Source organism: Aplysia californica, unplaced genomic scaffold (assembly GCF_000002075.1).
Source record: "Aplysia californica isolate F4 #8 unplaced genomic scaffold, AplCal3.0 scaffold00008, whole genome shotgun sequence".
Lineage (NCBI taxonomy): Eukaryota > Metazoa > Mollusca > Gastropoda > Aplysiida > Aplysiidae > Aplysia > Aplysia californica.
Window position 1 is genome coordinate 1,329,042 of NW_004797278.1, and position 634 is coordinate 1,329,675.

Below are 634 nucleotides of genomic sequence, written 5' to 3' on the forward strand. Positions count from 1 at the left end.
GGGAGGGTAGAGGGAGATGGAAATGTGCCTGTTCTTATTTTGCTCACGATACCGATATACCGGTATTGTCTGTCATTGTATAATACCCACTGTCTCCCCTCATTCCTTTTTCTTAATGTTATTTATATGATTTGTACCACACACTGTGGATGCAATCTGAGACATAAGAATGCTGAGCAATGACTATCATGGAATAAATTGTTTACTTGTCTAATCATTTAGAAATCGCATCACAGCTGATTAAAAGAACCAAGAGAAATTGGGTTCCATTCCCAAATTCACTGAATTAGTATCATAAGAGCATATCCACCTCCCATGGTGGTGCCACAGACTGAAGTGACTTTAGGCCATTCCCAAAGTGGGGACATTTCTCGTTCATGCGCAGTAGAATTGTAAATGGGCTGATCCAATAATGTCATGCTCATAACTATGCTTGAACTACAACAGGGAACTGCTGCTTTTTCTTTCCTAATCCTTACTATCGTCTTTTTCCTCTACTTCTTTTGTATGTTTGTCACACTCTTGTGACCCGCTATTTGCGGGGTGCCTTGACAGTCGAAGCAGACTTTGTGCTGTTAAAGCTAGAGAGGTGAGCAGAGTAGGTCTGATTCCCTGTAAGGACTTCTCTGGTGAC